We start from the raw sequence: 20092 nt of genomic DNA, 5'->3' as shown, positions 1-20092 counted from the left end.
CGCATGTAGCACATCTGTTTAATGTAGTAGACATGCTTAGCGCATAAAAAATTTCCTTCTGCCATTATTTGGCGCGAATTCTCGCGTATGCCTGCGGCTGGGAATTTGGCATTAAAACATCAGAGAGGTCATTCATCCTCCTTGTGAAGCTCTCCGTCCCTTCTGTTCCTTCAAAGCCAGGCATTCGTTGCTCCGGGTAGAACTTCAGGCCCAAAGCGACGCTCCTGATGAAGATGAGAGTAGCATTCACTATTACTAAAATATTTCAGTTAACACCCGCTATCAGTGGGGAGCGTCTACATCTCAAGACATTTGCTTTGCCACTAATGTGCCAAAACACAACTGAAATAAGCTATACCAAGCACAAGGCACACTATGGTACTACCCGGTTCTACCTATGTTGCCAGGCGAACGTTCATCTTCTGGAGCTCCTTCGGGCTAAGGTTAGGTGCCATCAGCCTTGAAACAACATTTAGCTGTTTTTTTTTTCTCAGTGTCATGAAGCTTTCTGTAGTGCTCGAAATTCACCATGTCAGAGCCAGCCTACAACGGATATAAGAAAAACCAAGTATTGACGTTCTAAAACATTGTAACCTTCGCAGTTGCGGGATTTTTCAAACGTTGGATGGACATTAATTACCTTTCAATACGTGTGGGTCAAAAGATGATTCCTCACACACTTGACAATATGTGGAACGTCGCACAAGAAGGGAAGAGGGCGTCCGTCTTCAAGGGTCGGGTGCGGAATCTTGTTGACTGGTTGTGACAGCTTCTGATATCCCAAAGTAACTCCACATCGACCTTTTGTTCCGAGCACCGTCACTCACAACGGTTATGATGGTAGTACCATAGCGCTCAAGTTTCAGCGCAGTCTCCATAACTATTTTGGCCAGTTCAAAGCCTGGGCAGCGCCTCTAGTAGCAAAGCTGGCTACTGGCTGCACCCACCTATGAAAAAGTGGTATGAACATTATCACTAGAGTATGGTTCAAAAATAAGTTCGAAGTTCATAAAAGTTCAAAGTTGATTTGCTGAAATCGACCGACTACCATAGCTTGATTTCGTTCAATACAAGAATTCTGCACCGCTCGATAGGACGTACGTCGTTGAAAAGGGCCTTGACTGTCTCAAGTGCGACCTCATTGTATTCGTACCCGCAAGGTACACGAGACACAATTTGGTTTTGGCGGCTGGTCGTTGGAACGGGAAGCCGCTTCATTTTTCTCAGAATGTTGTAAGCTTTCTGGTTTGCGATGCGAAGCATGATGCAGTTCATTACCCACATTCTTGGGTGTCGCACACCTTGAAGACCAGTTGCCTTCACCTGCTGCAGTGACGTCCGAAATGCAACTTTTTGAACTGGTGGTAGCGAGCTCAGTGTCTCCTCGACCGTCATAGACTGTTTGCTTGCTAGCTGCTTGTTTAGTTTATCACAGTCATAAAAAAAAACTCTTGCAGATGCAGCCCTTGTTGCTTTCTTCTGAAGATCTTTTATCTTTTTTGTCTGTGTGACTCTCTTTTTCACTTCTGAATCATTTGAATTTCCTGCTGCTTCATTTTTTTGGCACGAATTGCAGATCGCTTCAGAAGTGAGCACCTTGCACCGGTTTGGAACGCTAGAACGGTTTACTGCTTCTAGCCCATGACAGACATTGAGCCCGTCAACTCTGTCCATTAAAATGGCCAAGTCATCCAATGTGCGGATGCTAACGTTCTTGAACGCTACGACCACATGGCCGAGAAGACTTGCCGTGGCTTCATTTTCAGTCCCCACTGGAACGCATTCTTGAATTTGAAAGAGCCTTTGTTCAGAGTGAAAAGCACGACATTTTTGCCATTGATGTCCACAAAAGTAAGCATGCGCCACAAAGACTGTAGCCGTACGCCCGTCCATTTCACTTAAACGCACTTCCTTCGTAGTGTCAAGACTGGAACCTTGGCTATAAAGGATCTGCGCTTCTTGTGCCTGTTCCCATTGTACCCCACTTGAACGTGACAAGGCAAGACCGACCGGATTTCTAGGGTTTTGCTCTCTTCATTTGCATTTCTTTCGGCGGCTTCCACAGGTACAAGGGAAAGTTCGTGAACACTTTATGCACAGCACCACCGGCAAGTGTCTACTTGCCTCGTGGCACCTCAACCCTCTGTCCGTTGATAACATGCACATAAAACTTCAATATGCCCTGCTCATTAAAGTGTAAATCACACACCTTGGATTTCTCAGAGAGTTCCTGGTCGGCACTAGGAATCGCTCTGTTTCACGCCGAGCGAAGCGTCGCATTGCTGGGATCACAGAAAAAGTGGCGAGCCGAACTGTCAACATCGTTCTGATAGTCGCTTATGCAGCCAGGTACGCAGAACGTCGGCATCGTCTGCTGATAATCTTTAAAAACTCGGCGACGGCTACAGTTTCGCGGATGACATGCTTGCTAAAATTCGCCGTCAACAACGAACCACCGAATACACCAATGCTGCACCTCGTGCTTAGTCCAGCCCCGCCCCTTCCCCCCCCCCCCCGCGTAGCCGGTTAGGGAGGAAGTGAAGCTGGGCGCGACTGCAGTGCCACGAAGGCGCGGACAGGTAGCGGTTCCGCACAACGGCGCCATGTTTGGAGACTGAAGCCAGTGTTGTAATGTTGGCTGAGGACGACTAGCTGAGGAGGCGTGGACGACTGGTAGATGGACGTCTAGGCACATAATATGGTAAAGGACGCCTGCTGAGACTGGAGTACTTAGACTTCTCTCCCCTTACCCTTCCCCTTCTTAAAATGCAAATAAAGTTAATTCATTCATTCTTCTTCCTCCTTTTCTCATCCCTCTCCGTCGTCTTCTATGACTCTTCTGGAGCAGCCCGCTTCAAAACTATTGAAGTGTAGCCAACCACGCAACCATATTGGAAAACATCGAACGAACAGGACTAGGGCCACGGATTTATAACTACATCAAGAGCTGTCCATCAGTAAGGAAAGCAGTCATCTTCGTCAGAGGTCTCATGTCGCCCTAGATCGACATAGGGAGGGGGGGGGGCGGCAAGCCGCAAGGCGATGTCATTTCGCCGATACTGTTTAACCTCGTCTTGATGGGACTCGCCGAGAAAGTATATCACATAGAGTCCCTGAATCACACTATCTACGCGGACGATATTACTATCTGGATATGTGATGGCAGCGGCGGATTAATAGAACCACTCCAGACGGCAATTAACACAGTAGAGAAAGACTTCATGGGAAACGGCCTCACAAGCTCTGCAGAGAAATCTGAACTTCTCTTGTAACACCCCACACTTAGGGGCAGGCTTCGCAGAGGATACGGCAGAAACGAGGCTCATGAGGAAATCAAGCCCCGCACCAAGAACGGGCGGAATATCCCAATAGTCAACCAGCTCTAGGTGCTCGGTCTAGTAATCGAGAACAAAGGCAGAAATGCGGAAACCATAAAGAAGTTAGACACAACGGTAACAAACACCATGAGATTAATCAAGCGAATTACTAACAAGCACCAGGGTATAAATGAAGAAAGTATCATACGGCTGATACAATCATGCGTATTCAATCAGAACGCATACATAGCATCGTTCCACAATTGGTTTGCAGCTGAAATGACTAAAATTAACAAGCTGATAAAAAAGGCATACAAACTAGCACTAGGAATCCCCATAAGTATGAGCACGGATCTCTTGCTAAAGTTAGGACTACACAACACACTGGGCGAACTCGTAGAAGCACAACAAACACCTCAGGCAGAACGACTAACCAAAACGAAAACTGGCGGCATATACTAAATAAACTAGGAATGAATTACCACAATCTATGCGGGGAAGAGAGGACGATAACGAGAGAAATTCGCGAAGCACTCCTAGTACCACATATGTCCAAGAACATGCATCCAGGTTACAACGACGGCAGACGCAGGAGTGGAGCCGAGAAAATGATCCGAAGCTTTAAGTCAGACGACAGAGCAACCTTCGAAGACGCGGCTGAATACCCACACAGAAATACCTACCTAGCAGTAATCGTAGATCACAACCAAGAACTTCTTACAAGCCGATAGGTTACTATCAAACATTCCCAGACAGCAGAGGCCATTCCCAAGCGGCCATTAGAAATTATGCAAAGGTTAGGATCTCTCCTGAGGCATGGCACATCATCAGAACCTATGAAGCGAAATTCTCCAATGCAAAGAAGAACGGTAGGCAATTGCTCGGGTTCCCAGCGCATACGACTCCAGGCATTCCCTCAATCAACCTCAACCAAGTAGCACACCGCAAAGCTTGAGGTCTTACTCGCCAAGCTGAGCAAAGAGTGACGTCTATCGATCAGGAGAACGCGGAGGAGGAGATCTGGTGAGAAAAAGATGTATTAACAAGGTTTAGCGATATTTCCAAATTCTATCAAATTCGGAGGCGAGTATTACCACCACCTCAAACTAAACTGAACAGAGCTGAGTCTGTTACTTGGAGGTGATCACAAAAAGAAACATATACGAGTCCCGTGCTACTAAAAACTTTTAACCCGATATATACGAGAGTGATATGTGCATGCTATGCAGGTCTGTTAAAGCCACCTTTCAGTCCATATTGTGGGGATGTGAAATATACCCCAAGATAAAATGGCAATCTCCCCGGAAAACCTACGGGCGTGGTAGTCAGTCGTGCTGCTGAGCTCAGAACTCCAAGACCAACTTTGGGCCATCCAGCGAGCCAAGGAGGCCGCACGGGAGCAGTAGCTCTGAGTGGCCCTCTAGGCGGCCCGAGGCCTCGGCCTCCCAATTGGCCAATTCCAAATAAAGTTATCACGCACACACACACACACACATTAGTCGATATAGTGATATTAGCCGCCAAGCATGAAGCCTTGGCTGCACTTGCGATTACGCTATTTGTCGTTAAAGTTTTGCTCGCTCGTATTCCCTGTTCATTTCCATCTGATCTCCTTTATAACCCGGGTGGACCGTTACTTTGACGACTGACGAAGCGCGATAAGCATGAAAAGGGACAGCATAAAAGACATAAATTAAAGGGACAAGGTTTCGCCAAGTAGGCGAAGCATCTTTTACCATACTAAGTTCATAGCCAGCTATACAATGTATACATAACTTTAACGGCTATGTAATTTCATAAACATTGATTTATTAACTATAACAAACAAGGTATCACGCGCGTAAGCATACAGGACCCCATGTCGCTCCATTATCGCGCGAACTAGCTGTTTAAACGCTGTAGTGAGGAAGCGAGGCGGGTGCAGCGAGATAACTGACCTTCGTTCTGTCTCTCTTAAACACAAACGAAGTCGCGAAAACACAGCAGATGCGAGGCTATCGGCTGTCGGCGCAGTGTGTCCACCGTTGCAGATCGGTTTGCAGATAGGGCCCACGTTGCCTAAATTTAGGGGTGCGTCAACTGGAAATTTGGGGGAAGATTTATAGAATTTCGTGGGTGGACCAACTTGAAAATTAGGGGTGGCCCAAATGAAATTGGGGATTGGCCCAACTCCAAGTTTAAGGCTGGGCGAAAAGAAAATCGGGCGTGGCCGACTTTAAATTTGGGGCTGGGCCAATATAAATTTGACGGGGTGCCAACTTGAAATTTGGGCGTGAGCCTATTTTATGCTTGGGGTGGGCCAATTGAAATTTGGGGGCCTATTTACGAATAGTTAGACATCACCTGTGGTGTTTCTGCATCTTTTTCATCATCGCAAAGTACGTATATTAATAAGTGTTACTTAATAAGTGTTACTCCTCAAGGTCAGATACCACTCGAGCCTTCCCAGCCCACTGGGCTAATAATGTCCCAGAAGTACTCTCATCGTGAGAACTGCGACGTTCAATGTGGAAATCACAAGAATAAATCGCCGACCGAGCTGACCATTTTCACACCAATGTCATCGCTAACACTACTCGCTCGTGCTAGAGGCAACACAAGCTTACAAAGTTCATAATTCAACTTTCACTCGCACGCTAGTCGACGCGCCCTGAGTGCACAATTTCGCCAATCATTGGATAGAACTTTGCTGGATGTTTCACTGTCATGTTGCGTCGTTTTTCACGAAGGCCGTCTCCCGAAAGGAGAATACATTTTTGAGACTGACGAGGCAAGCTATATATAACTCATACGAAGCAAGTGTATAAACGGTTATAGTGATTTTTCAAAAATGAATATAAGTAAATAACATTTCAGATGCTATTGTTTCGACCGGGCATGACAACAAGTTTTTCCCGCCTGTCACAGTGCTTTGACCAAAAGCCTAATCATTTTGCTCAAACGTGTTGCCCCAATACCACATGCGCTAAATGTACAAAAATGCGGTGCGTGGTCAGAGCTTCAAAGCCAGTCTATTTTGTGTACGTTTCTTGATATTGTAGTAATGTGGAGTTTTCTTCTTTATAAGAGCACAAAAAGAAAAATATAACAGATGGTAGCTAAGCGCAAATTACATTGGAAGATCTGAAACCAGCAAGTATTTTTAATTTGAGGGTTGGTCTTCTCCGCCGGTAGATCACTGTCCGATCACTTCAAAGAATTTTGTTTGTGTGCAACTGCTGTAAAAACGAAGATACTACCATTTCATTGCCAGAACCTTTATGCCCTCCACACACACAAGCAGGACACCAGATAATTGGCAATATCAGTTTAAAACTGACATTCTTTTTCTAATTTCAGTGTAGCGTGGTGCCTGCGGACGGAGTATTTTCTTAGTATCAGTCCAGTGTTAGCAGTGAGAAGCAGTTCGGTCTACCATTCCCATGAGGGCATACTAGCCATTGTAGCGCTTTACTGTAGGACAAGTTAAGTGCTATAACTTGGTGTGCCTTGTCCTTTCCGCAGGTCGTCCATCCATTCTGTTATGGTGACGATCAACGTTGTGTCCGTCAGGCCTCCTCCTCATTTTTAGCTTCACCATCGCGAGAGTGGACAGAGAAAGGAAGCTTTCTTCACAATCAGCCCCAGCGGGATTCCACCACTCGTAACTTCTGCAATTTGCATTCAGTGGCTGGGCATGCTAACCACATCGTTAGTTTCACAATGACTAGAGTACGCAGAAAAAGTAGAGCTTTGGTCGCTATCACTACCACGAACTCATGTCCATGCAGATATAAGTACATGCAGGGGCTGGGTGTGCTAACTTCTCTGCTACCACCTGCTTCCACCACCTTAGATTTTCCAGGCATACCTGCTTCTTGTTTTCATCGCAGACGCATGCAGGATAAACGCGGATAACTAAATAATCTCAGTGCCCTTCCACTCTGTGAACAAACATGACCTGCAAAGCTGTGTATGTGGGCCCCTTAATGGCGAACTGCACCTCCACCGACCGTATGTCAGCCCGGCATTGCACTGTATTCGGGATCGGCCCACGTATGGGGAGTGCTTAACATCTGCTTCATCTCCGCCGCGGGTCTCCCCGGCATGGCGTTACATTCGGGATCAGCCCACGTATGGGGAGCGCTAAACGCATGCTTCACCACCACTGCGGGTCGGGCCGGTATTGCGCTATCTTCGGGATTTGGCTCTACACGCGGACGCGATAGTGGGGAAAGTAGCCCTTAAGAGGAAGCTTTAGCTGTGGTGGTGCTACTTAAATAAATGTAAAAGGAGAATTCGTTTTTCTCGACAGCCACTGCATATAATTTGACAAGGTTTGTTGCATTTAAAACAAAAACTTAAAATCTAGTGTCTGTTGGTTTCGAATTCTTGATTTAGGTCATCATTTGTTTATTCAAAATTATCGAAAATCGCAAATTTTAAGAAAACGAAACCATCAAGTTTACAACTCTCTTTCGGCAATGAAAACTAATATCAAAATTATGTACATTGCATCCAACAGCACATCTAAAGCAGACAAAATTGATATATTACGCATGAATCTCAAAAAATTAAGTAATATGGAAATAGAGCTTTTCCACAACCCTTGTTCACAACGTAACGACTTCACGTAAGATATAAATCGGCATATTGGGTTTGTCCGCTTTGAATTGTCTAATGGATGCTGTTTACAGAACCGCGATCTCAGTTCTTGATATGGAGTTAATAATTTGTAAACTTCGTGCTTGTGTACTTTTCGCACTTTCGAATTTTTGAATATCGTTTGCCTAAATTCATGCCCTAAATAGAAATTCCGCTTCCGATAGTCACTAGAATTTACCTTTCTCTCCAGAATCCAACAAATTTCATTAAAACGGTCCAGGGGTTATCTACGAAAAGCGTTTCAGCGTTTTACATTTATTTGAATAGGCCGAGTCGGAGCCTCCTCTTAACGACTTCGCTGTAAAAAAAAGAATAAAAGAATAAAAGAAAAAAAACGCTGCAGCCATCAATATCGCCGCCTCAGATTTCGTCATGATGGCACCGTCACTATCGGCACGGCTCCGTGAGCAGCTACCAAGCTGTTCACTTTCGTTATCTTCCTTTCCTTGGCGGTCGCGCATTGTCTTGATGCCAGCGACGCGTTTAATCTGCACCATCATTCCGTCCTGCATCGCTTCTGCGACCAAGCAAGCTTTCGGCGGCACACGTACACTGCCGCATTGACTACAAAACTTCAAACTGCTTGCCTTCGAGAAAACAGCCCGAATAAAATTGTAACGCGACTATAAGGCCACGGGGAACATGTTTGCGGGGCCATACTCTTGATGACAGCATCCCGAAAGGTTAGATGTGGTCAGGTTCACTTTACAGGTTTGGAAGGAATGACTGACGGCCTAGTTGCTTTATTATCACATAAAGAACAGCGCTTGAAGTTGTTAGCACAGCTTGTGTGTCGGTTCCTCCTTTGTGTCCCGTCGTGAACTGCTGTTCTTTCTGTGGCTTTACATATGTTACTTGAGAATAAAAACGAGCACATCAGAGACGTCCGAGGGATGTTTATAGGGTACAAGAACACATCGCCCCTCCCCCACAAAAAATATAAATCACGAATATAAGCCTACGAATAGGGACATCATAAGATCGAGCACTACGGCGCTTGTTGATCTTGTTTAGGATGGTGTCAGCATTTCATTCAGCGTTTATTTCTGAGCAAATGTGTTGAACTTACGTTTATTTGCATCAAAATGGCAGGCGTAATCAGGCAAACATTGACAGCATTTCATTAGAGAGTGCCTGTCTAGTCTGTGGAGATTACGTGTGACAATGACAACAAACACAGAAAGCTTTGCTTACATCGATTCGCACATACATGGGATCCGCATAATTTTTTTACTATCAATTTAAATGCTTAAGAATAAAGCTCATTAACGCAATATTTCCATTCACAGTGAGCAAAAGCGGCTCTCGCCTCCACAGTAGAATTGATTTAAATGGCTTCAATTCCATGGACATTATATTGTTGCCAACTTCCAGGGGATTAGGGCCATCAAAATGGGATGCAGTTGACAGGGAAATCAGGAGGTTGATGAACGGCAAGAAGGCAGAAGCTTGCACAAGACTTCAGAGATATAAAATGACTTTTTGAGGAGCTTGGTCAGGAAGCCACGCAATGGTTTCCACGTCAATTAAAAATCCTCCAAGATATGAGCAAAGGCTGACAAGAAAGCGGGCATTTCGAGAAAGGTGAAACCGCTAGAAATTTCAGGACAGCATTAGCCTAAATATCAAAGATGACTTAAAAATAAGAAACCATAACGTTGACAGGGTGGCCAAATTCTTGCAAAAATAAATTGGCTGTTGAAGCAGTTTAGCTGAAACGCAATGGTGCGAAATTAGGCGAGAATGTCGGCAAGTGTTGAACAAAGGTCAAGTAGGTCCTGTGGCCGACGCCAGCGTTCGGCAGCTCTCAAGAGAATGCACGCATTAGCGGGATGCCTGGTCGTCAGTAGTTACAGTACTACTCGGGTCTGAAATATTGGACGCGGACTTCATCACATTGAATACAGTGCATTCTACGGTGTCATTCTTCGACAGATGGTACCGATTCTCCCGCAATGAGGATGGGAACAAATTGTCTCATGTGCCGGCTGTCACCTTCTACCTACTTCCAACATTCCTTCCCCTCCGTAGTTGCTTAGCTTTTATTGGGTTCGGCTGCTAATCAAAGGTCTCGGGATCGAATACCAACCACGGCAGCTGTACATCGATGGGTGTGAAATGCGAAAACCCGCATACTTAGGGTTAGGCGCATGTTAAAAAATCCCAAGTGCTCTAAATTACTCCCGAATCCTCCACTACGGCGTGCCTCATAATTAAATCGTGGTTTTAGCAAGTAAAACCTCATAATGTGTTATGTAACATTCGTTAAGGATGTCCTGGGCAGACGCACAACTCTTGAATACAAATAGGTGTCAGGAGTTGTGCGCGAGGTCTTTGAATATGTGGATAGCCTTTATGTCGTTCGATAGCTGCTAGTCTACATTGCGGCTATAATAACGGCAACATGGTAGAGAATGTGGAGAACATACCAATACCGCATATATTACTGCACAATAGTTTGAAATAGCGTTCTTGCTTCGCGCTCGTGGATAACTGCCATAGGGGACTACTTTGGAAACAAACTGCAACTTCTGTATATATCGTACCCAAGGGTGTACCTGGCCTGGGTGGCCAGTAAATGTGACGTACTATTGTGAGCAGCTTCGGCCATAGCGGGCTAACGGACGACGACACAGACTGAAGTGACTAGCGCAAGAGTGGACAGGGGACAGTAAAGAGGCTACAAGGAAAAGCGCCCAGTGGGAAGTTTGCGCTTATCCTTGTCGCCTCTTTAGTGTCCCGTATCCTCTCTTGCGCTAGTCACTTTAGCATGGAATACCAACTAGCCCTGTCTCACACCCTGCGACGACACAGGGACGGTTTGCTCAATTGTGCCGTGACTTTTGTGTCGAAGTTAAAAACAAAAATATCCATGTATATGTCTTAACATTTAAGCACATCTAGATTTGCAGCTCCGGCGGTAGCCCATGAGTGCGCTTTGCAAAGTCGCTAGTGAAATAAAAGTGTGCACCTTAACGAATGCGATAGGAGAAAATCAAAATCCGCCACGACGGCGTCTCTAGGAGACTCTGTGCGATGTTCGGACGTTAACAATGTCTGGCAACTGAAGAAAGGCTGCCCCGAAGTGTTTCTGATGGTTAGGCCAGCTTGTTTACTCTGTAGAATGAAAAAAAACAAGAAGAAGAAAAAAAGAACCGCAGCAAAAGCCCAGAATCAACCATTGCTCGCCGAGACTAAACACTCTTAGGATGACGAGTAATTTCCAGGCGACGAGCGAATGCGCTTTATCAAGAACACTGATAATGCGGCAGGACAAGCACTGTGGCGAAGTTGAACGTGCAGGCATAGCTTATTTTATTTTTATTTTGTTGACGTCATCACGCGTCACCGCGGGAAGTTTGAAAAGTTTAAGGTTAGTACGCCACGTGGTGGCAGTCGCGTGACTACACCCCCATGCCCGGAAAAGCTGGATACGATACAGAAAACGTGTAGTTGCTGTGAACGACGTTTAATGATGAATGACGGTCAACGGTCATTGACATAATTCCAGGCCCGATAGTTCTGTTGGCGACATTCATTATTCTTCTCGTTTCAGCAGCGAAAATATGCTCACGTAATTGTCTACCACACGCGTGTGAAGTTTTCTTTAAACATCCTAACACCCTTTAAAACATTTCTTGCCTTCTGCCTCTGCGATAAAACTTCAGATGCATGCTGAAAAACATTGCAGCGCTTTTTGTTGCAAGGTAATGCGCGTTTGCACGGGAACTTTTGAGCTGTTCGAGCCACGGGTGTAGTCAGGATTTTATTTCGAGGGATCGAGGGGGGTCCTATTCTTTATATGTAGATTCGTGCGTGTGTTTGTATATGTGCGTGTATATATGTACACACAAACTGAAAATTTCGAGGGGTTGCCACCTCTCCCGCCACGTCAATCGTTGGAGATTAGCCTGCACTAAAAGTGTCATCTTGCTTACCGCTTGCGTACAGTTGCCGCATGTCCAGCAGACAAAAAAGCAAATGGAACATCGCGCGGCATTTGCCTCTTACGCGCGCGAGGAGTGGCTCCACTACAGAGCTGGATCATAAACCGGATCTATGCGCAGCTCTTGCTCCCTGCGGGAGCATATACAGGGACACTAGCCATCCTAGTCGGCGCCACCGCGGGAGCGTTTCACAGTTTGCGCATATGGCACGTGTTGTTCTTGCTTTGCTATGCGACAAAAATTCACGTGCTGGGGCGTGCAGGTCGCGTGCTGGGCTGTGATAGTGTAAACATTACAACAATCAATAGGCAGAAGTGAGTGCTTCGAGCAGGCCTCTTAACAGCGTGCTGGTCACGTATGTAGAAGGAGCGCGCAAACGCGCGCCCGCAAAATCGCTTCGAAATGTATACAGTCGGCATGTAGGACACCCAGGCCCGAATAAAGCGTCGCACGGCTGCTGAGCACAAGGTTGCGAGATCGAATCCCGGCCACAGCAGCAGCCTTTCGATGGCGGCGAAATGCGAAAACACCCGTGTGCTTACATTTAGCTGCATGTTACAGAACCCCAGGTGGTCGAAATTTGCGGAGTCCTCCGCTACGGCGTGCCTCATAATCAGAAAGTGGTTTTGGCACGTGAAACCCCATAATTTTTCTTCCAGCCTATACTGTTATTCGCGCAGACATTCTATACTGAAAGTTTCCGTCAGCGTTATATCTTGAACCTTCCGAAGTATGGAAGACATTTTTGCCGCTAAAGATGCTGCCATATATAGTGAATGTTTTTTGGTATATATTTTATTTCCAGGAGCCCAATTTGGCGGCAAGTACATTTCCAAGTACGAAAAGCAGGGGAAAGTACACCATAATATTTAACTAATTAAGTGTGCTTTAAGTGTGCGTCAAGTGCAATATTACACTAATAGATCTACGGGCAGCGTATACATAAACCAATGTCCTCAAGAATGGGTATATATTTATATGTGAGCTAAATATAGCATGGGCAGTGTTACCCAGCGCCATTAGCGTTAATGGTGGCAGATTTGGAATCTGTTGGAACATCCTTTCACTTCACTTGATAGCGAAGGTGTCGACTATGGATGCTTTCATGCGATGTGTAGACCATTAGGGTTTATCGGCCAGTGCCGGGCTCCTAAAATTTCGTGATATATATATATATATATATATATATATATATATATATATATATATATATATATATATATATATATATATATATATATTATGGCAAAGAAGTCCGACACGGCTGTGGACAACACGAAGGACGCGGACAAGAAGATGCAACAGCGTAGGCTTAGCCAGTACAACACCAGGAACAGCGTCTAGCCCGAGCCCCACTTCAGTAGCGCTTGCGATCCGGCTGCGGAGCTCGGCACGGCGCACTTCTTCTTCCTTACAACTTCCCCCCTCGCTGAAGACGGAGCCGCACAGGAGGCCTAAGGCGTGGTGAGGACGAAGGGCTCGTGATACGGCTTGAGCCGATCTACGTGCACAATTTCGCGGCCTCGGCGGCGCAGGTCCGTAGGGGGCGTCAGAGGTTCGATAGCGTAGTTCACAGGAGAAGTTTGGCGTAGAACCCGGTAAGGTCCATGGTATCGGGATACAAACTTGGAGGAGACACCTTGTGTCGAAGTAGGAGGCACCCACAACCAAACAAGAGCGTCAGGCGAAAACTGGTGGTGGGGGCGCCCGCCGTCATGACGAACTTTCTGTAGCGCTTGTTCTTGCGCTGTAAGGGAGCGAGCTAGTTGCCGACATTCTTCTGCATACCGGGCGGCTTCGGAAGCCGGTGTACCCTCTGATAAGTCGGGACGGTAAGGGAGAATAGTATCGATGGGAAATGATGGTTCGCGGCCATATAGAAGAAAGAAGGGAGAAAAGCCCGTCGTTGACTGGGGTGCCGTGTTGTAGGCGTACATGACATAGGGAAGGATGAGGTCCCAGTTGGTGTGGTTGGAGGCGACATACATTGAAAGCATGTCGCCAAGAGTTCGGTTAAAGCGCTCTGTCAATCCGTTTGTTTGCGGGTGATATGCAGTGGTACAGCGATGAATGACGCGGCATTCAGTGAGAAGTTCTTGAATGACGTCGGCGAGAAAGACGCGACCTCGGTCACTCAGGAGTTCGCGGGGAGCGCCGTGACGTAGAACGAAGCGGTGAAGCAGGAAGGAAGCAACGTCACGAGCCGTCGCGGCTGGTAGAGCGGCCGTTTCTGCATACCTCGTGAGGTGGTCTACAGCTACAATGACCCAGCGATTGCCAGCAGCTGTGTATGGCAGAGGCCCGTAGAGGTCTATCCCAACCCGGTCAAAGGGCCGCGAAGGGCATTGCAAAGGTTGCATTGGTCCAGAAGGGCGGCAAGGATCAGGCTTGCGGCGTTGACATTCTGTGCAAGAGCGAATGTACTTGTGCACAAATGTGTACATACCACGCCAAAAAAACCTATGACCTAGTCTGGTGTAGGTCTTGAAGAGACCAGCGTGTGCGCACAGAGGGTCGGCGTGGAAAGCGGCGCATACATCAGCGCGGAGCTGCCGAGGTATTACAAGCAGCCATTTCCGGCCGTCGGAACTGTAGTTACGGCGATAAACAATTCCGTCACGGATGGTGAAGTGCGAAGCTTGTCGGCGTAACGCTCCGGATGGTGGGCGTGCAGGCGAATTGGAGATGTAATCTATCAAAGACGAAATCCAGGAGTCCTTGCGCTGCTCCAAAGCCATGTCGACAGAAACGAATGGGAGAAGTGGGTCGTCTAGGACAGACACACTGACAATGTCGGCGTGGCCAGGCGAGCGCGAAAGAGCATCCGCATCGGCGTGCTTCTTGCCTGAGCGGTAGACAACCCGGATATCGTACTCTTGGAGCCTCAGTGCCCACCGGGCTAGGCGGCCGCAGGGATCCTTGAGAGACGACAACCAGCAAAGTGCGTGGTGATCGGTAACGACATCGAAGGACCGGCCGTACAGGTATGTGCGAAATTTTGTGATGGCCCAGATGATCGCGAGACATTCTTTTTCCGTGACGGAATAGTTCGCTTCAGCTTTCGTCAGAGTACGGCTTGCGTAAGCAACAACATATTCTTGGCAGCCGGGCTTGCGCTGGGCGAGCACAACGCCAAGACCAACACCGCTAGCATCCGTATGGATTTCCGTGGGAGCAGTTGGATCGAAATGGCGCAGTATCGGTGGTGTTGTGAGCAGGCGACGTAGCGTCGCGAAGGCATCATCGCAAGTCGGGGACCACGCGGAAAGATTGGGGTCTCCCCGAAGAAGCTCTGTCAGAGGGGCCATAATCGAAGCGAAATTTCGAATAAAGCGGCGTAAGTACGAGCAGAGGCCAATGAAACTGCGCAAGTCTTTTAGAGACGTCGGCTTCGGGAATTCTTTAACAGCACGGAGCTTAGCGGCATCAGGGAGAACGCCGTCCTTCGACACGACATGTCCGAGAATTGTCAGCTTGCGTGCCCCAAAGTGACATTTCTTTAGATTTAGTTGGAGGCCAGCGTCACTGAGACAGCGTAAAACCTGCTCCAAGCGATGAAGGTGAGTAGGAAAATCTGGTGCGAACACTACTACATCATCCAAATAACACAAGCACGTGTTCCACTTGAGACCTCGAAGAATAGTGTCCATCATCCGCTCAAAAGTCGCGGGCGCGTTGCAAAGTCCGAATGGCATCACACGAAATTCGTATAAGCCATCTGGTGTGATGAAAGCAGTTTTAGGCTTATCTTCTGCAGCCATAGGCACCTGCCAATAACCAGAGCGTAGATCGAGGGAGGAAAAGAACTCTGCACCTTGTAAGCTGTCGAGGGCGTCGTCGATCGGCGGCAATGGATAAACATCCTTTCGGGTTATTTTGTTTAGGCGACGGTAATCCACGCAAAAGCGGATCGAGCCATCCTTCTTTTTAACTAAAACAACTGGCGATGCCCATGGGCTGTCGGACGGTTCAATGACACCACACTTTAGCAAGTCACCTACTTGCTCATCAATGACGCGTCGTTCTGTCGATGAGACGCGGTAGGGTCGCTGCCGTAGCGGTGAGTGAGAACCGGTGTCAATACGGTGACATACAGTCGTCGTTTGGCCCAGAGAAGTGCTATGCTGTCAAAAGCAGGGCGAAATTTCTCGAGGAGACGGAGAAGGTCATGGCGTTGCGTGGGGCTTAAGGTCTTGTCGATGACGTGGCTGAAAACGTCTTCAGGCGATGTGGCAGGTACGGGACTACAGTAGAGGGTGTTGACCCCTGAAGATCTAACAGGAAGTTCCGTAGTGGTAATGGTGTCATAAGGCTCCAAGGAGCCGAGAGATTCACCGCGAAGCAACGCAATCGGGAATGGGAAGTGGTTGTGTATAGGAAGGTGAGTAGCACCAGCTTGAAGGCTAAGTAACGCAGTTGGGAGTGGTGAGAGGTGGCGGTGAACGAAAGCAGTGGAAGGCGTAAAGAGTACGGTAGAGTCGGAGGCAACGGAACAGGATACAGGTGCCAGAACGGATGCGTGAGGAGCTATATGGATGTCGTCAGTGAGGGACAACTTGGTGCAGGAAAGCGAAACGTCATCAGATACGGCATTGCCAAGCGAATAGAAGGCGACCTCTGCACGGGAACAATCAATAACAGCTTGGTGACGGGAGAGAAAGTCCCAACCTAAAATAATATCGTGGGAACAGTGGGGGAGAACGACGAACTCGACTGTGTAGAGCACTCCTTGAATTTCAAGTCTGGCGGTGCACGCAGCCACCGGCTGGACGTGCTGTGCTGTGGCCGTGCGGAGTAAAGGACCGAAGAAAGGCGTCGTGACTTTTCGTATTGAGCGGCAGAGTTTTTCGGCAATTACAGATATGGCGGCACCTGTGTCAATGAGGGCAAGCGCAAAGACTCCTTCAACAGCGACATCAATAACGTTGGGCGGCGAAAGAAGAGGGCTTGAGCGTTTTGACGATGACGCAGTTCTTGCCTCGGGAACTGCGCCACTTAGTTTTCCGTGTCAGCGGTAGAGGGACGTCGACGCATCGGGGAGAGCGAGCGACGACGAGGTGAAGGAGAACGGCGGTCGGAAACTGGGCGAAGGCTTGGGCGGGGAAGGGGTAAATCGCGGTCTGGAGCGCAAGACGACGGATGGGCGTACGCGGCTGTGCGTGGGTCGTCACGTGGATGAAGTGGACGGCGGCGGCACAGGCGTGCGACGTGTCCGGGAGTACCGCACGAATAGCAGATGGGCCGATTGTCCGGTGTGCGCCAGGGATTAATCCCTCGATGGGCTGGAGGTCGTGGCGGCGTGGGGTTAAAAACAGGGCTAGGCATCGGAGGCGAAGCCCGGAAGGTCAGTGGTCGTGGTCGTGCGACGGCGTCGGCGTAAGTCAATGGGGCGGTGAGTTGAGGCGCCCGTTCCAGAGGAAAGACCTCGGACACTTGTTCTTCTATAACGTGTCGTAGGGTTGGGCTAAGGGACGAACTTGACTCCGGTGGGTTGGAGATCAGGGAGAGCTTGCGAGCAACTTCTTCCCGGACGAAATCCTTGATTTGCGAGAGGAGGGTGGCATCTGGAAAAGGAGAGGTCAATCCGGACAACGATTCCTGATGGGGAACAGGACGGCGGGTGAGGAGGCGTTGACGGCGGAGCTCGTCATAGCTTTGGCACAGTTCAATAACTTGGGCAACAGTAGAGGGGCTCTTGGAAATGAGCATCTGAAACGCGTCCTCGTCGATACCCGTCATGATATGCTTGATTTTATTGCCCTCAGTCATGGATGCATCGACGCGTTTACAGAGATCGATGACATCTTCGATGTAGCTCGTAAAGTTCTCACCAGGCTGCTGAGAGCGCGACTGCAGGCGCTGTTCGGCACGAAGCTTTTGCACAGCAGGGCGGCCGAAGACCTCGCTGAACTTTGTCTTGAACACCGTCCAGCTTGGGACTTCGCTTTCGTGGTTCCGAAACCACAAGTGGGCAATTCCGGTGAGGTAGAAAGGGACGGTGGTCAATTTCGTGATGTCATCCCATTTGTTGTTCCGACTGACGCGTTCGTATGATGAGAGCCAGTCATCAGCGTCGTGGTCGTCAGTGCCGCTAAAGATAGGAGGGTCCCGCTGGCGGAACGTGCCGGGGCATACGGTAGACTGGGGAGCAGGTGGTCGTAAGCTCGTGGCGCTTTCGGTGGTCATGATGGCAGGGAGAGTCCGGCTGCGCAATTCCAGGATTGCAGGAGACCCAGCAAACCTCCACAAATTATGGCAAAGAAGTCCGACACGGCTGTGGACGACACGAAGGACGCGGACAAGAAGACGCAACAGCGTAGGCTTAGCCAGTACAAAACCAGAAACAGCGTTAAGCCCGAGCCCCACTTCAGTAGCGCTTGCGATCCGGCTGCGCAGATCGGCACGGCGCACTTCTTCTTCCTTACAATATATATATATATATATATATATATATATATATATATATATAAAGCACATATTCTCCATGACTTCAACACAGGCAAATCCGACGCTGCAGCTGGATAGATAGAGCATCGCACACGAACGCAGCTTGTGGGTTTGGTCCCCACCGGAATTAACTTAATTGTCATTTCATATTTCGCTTCTGTTTTTCTTAGTAATTTTACACGTCGATTACATAAACCAATTGTTAATTGCCTCCTTACATTTCCTCAACGTCATGTGCCCGTTAACCTCAGTGGTTGTTATACCAGATTGAGCTCTCCTCATCCCCCCCCCCCCGATTTCTTTCTAGCCATGTTAGGATCGAGGTCTAAAAGAACACTTGAACCCACGTATGTCTGGTTCAAAGCGCTTAGAACTGTTGACGTGTTGTCGTAGGCAGTAGACACGTTCCTGTTCCCCTCACTTACGGCAACCGCCTCGAGGCACACGTTGGGCAACCTAGCGGCCAGCGCGATAGCCATGGCGTCGTCACTGCCGGTGTCGACGTCCATCAGAACGCTCAAGCAGCGTCCGTCCACGTCGCGACTGGCGCCAGCGATAGCTGCAGCGATTGCCAACGTGGCTACGAAGAGGGAAAATTTCGGCAAGACGCCTCTTTCTGTCGACATCGCCAATCTTGGACAGAGAGCAAATTCCGCGCACTGCAGCGAATAGTTCCGAGCCGCGTCAGCCGACCGCGACGGAGAACCAGAAGAAGCGCTCCTCCGGCGTCTGCCGCTCATCGCCGTCAGCGCGATGGCGACTCAATGTGAGGTTCACCTAAGTATCAGTGGTGTGCAATGGGCAAGCCCTTCTCCTAATCTCTGCAACATGGCGGCCACCTCTCGCTAGTGATGGGCTTGCGCGAACCTTATAGATATCGCGGCCCTGCAGTGATTTGGTGAGACACAAAGTAGAGACTGTGTAGTTCGTCAACCCTACACTTGGGGAGGGAGCACGCGGAGTGAAAGAGAGAGAGAGAGAGAGCGGTGAGGAGACAGGGCAAATGTTCAGAGAGGTCACGTGCGCTAAACATAGCACAATGCGTCGACAACGGTCGGGCACTCCAGTCCACTGCAAAGAAACGTTCGAGGGAAATTCTGGAGATGAGGGAGGGTGAGGCCAGGCGGCTCCCAGGACCTGGGCTGTTGTCGATCGCCGAGTCGGTTTGCACGGGCGTTGTTCTTTGATGAAGAAATAGTGGCAGATGACTGGCTTTTTCTACAATCGCCTCACGTCTGCGCTAGGTGCGCTTTAGCGAGTGCCCGAATCAGTCAAATTGGTTTCTTTTTCTTCCGGTGCACTAGTGCACAGATAGGTTTTTGACTAGGTGTGCTTTGACTAGGTCTGACTGTCACACTTGGGTGCGGACGATGCTTTGGGTGAAAAGGGGAGCAGCGGCAACGAATGTTCAACCACGACAAGCGCGAAGCGAGGAGTATTCTGACGTCGCCAGCGCGAAGGGAAGGCGCTTCGAAAGGCGCGACGCAGCGCGACATGTTTCCATGCATGGGGCGAATGCACGACAGTGTCGCTCAGCTAGCTCAGCTCTAGCTTGTTGTTTGCTCCCGTGAGTCTAATTGTCTGATTCCGAGTCGGGAAATGGAGTGAACGTCGGCCTCGCGCTTCCACTTCTTAAAACACAGCTCTACGCTTCGTCCTTGTATTGCGGCGCGTTTACTATTTGTATATTACTTACAAAACATCACTCATCGTCGAAGCCAAATGAACACTGGCCGC

This window comes from Dermacentor variabilis, chromosome 8, assembly GCF_050947875.1.
Source record: "Dermacentor variabilis isolate Ectoservices chromosome 8, ASM5094787v1, whole genome shotgun sequence".
NCBI lineage: Eukaryota > Metazoa > Arthropoda > Arachnida > Ixodida > Ixodidae > Dermacentor > Dermacentor variabilis.
The sequence above is the reverse complement of the archived record's forward strand: the minus strand, read 5'-3'. Positions refer to the sequence as shown.